The following is an 882-nucleotide window of genomic DNA, read 5'->3' as shown; positions in this document are numbered from 1 at the left end:
CCTGTCTCTACTAAAATACAAAAAAATTAGCCAGGCATGGCAGTGTGCCCCTGTAGTCCCAGCCACTCGAGAGGCTGAGGCAGGAAAATTGCTAGCACCCGAGAGGTGGAGGATGAAATGAGCTGAGATCGTGCCACTGCACTCCAGCCTAGGCAACAGAGCGAGACTCTGTCTCTAGAAAAAAAAAAAAAAAGAAGAATTGCTTGAACCCAGGAGGCAGAGGTTGCAGTGAGCTGAGATCACACCACTGCACTACAGCCTGAGCGACAGAGCAAGACTCTGTCTCAAAAAACAAAAAACAAAAAAAACTTGTGTTGCAGCTACAGGAAACATAAGAGAAATAGCATCATTCCCAAAGTATAGAGAATATTTTACTGAGGCAAGTGCTACCATTCTTTGTTTTTTTTTTTTTTTTTTTTGAGACGTAGTTTCACTCTTGTTGCCCAGGCTGGAGTGCAATGGTGTGATCTTGGCTCACTGCAACTTCCACCTCCTGAGTTCAAGCGATTCTCCTGCCTCAGCTTCCCGAGTAGCTGGGATTACAAGCATGTGCCACCATGCCTGGCTAATTTTGTATTTTTAGTAGAGATGGGGCTTCTCCATGTTGGTCAGGCTGGTCTCGAACTCCCGACCTCAGGTGATCTGCCCGCCTCGGCCTCCCAAAGTGCTGGGATTACAGGCGTGAGCCACAGCGGCTGGCTTACTATTCATTTTTTAATGAATAATGTGAAATGAATGATATTGAAACCTGTTGTCCTGTGCCAGTACCCAAGGCAGCTTTAGGTAATGAGGGGGTAAAGACTGTGTGGCTTGCCACATATTCTCACTCCAATCAGAAATATGTAACTGGGAGAATAAACATCCTGCCAGGTCCCTCAGCTA

This window comes from Rhinopithecus roxellana, chromosome 14 (assembly GCF_007565055.1).
Source record: "Rhinopithecus roxellana isolate Shanxi Qingling chromosome 14, ASM756505v1, whole genome shotgun sequence".
NCBI lineage: Eukaryota > Metazoa > Chordata > Mammalia > Primates > Cercopithecidae > Rhinopithecus > Rhinopithecus roxellana.
The sequence above is the reverse complement of the archived record's forward strand: the minus strand, read 5'-3'. Positions refer to the sequence as shown.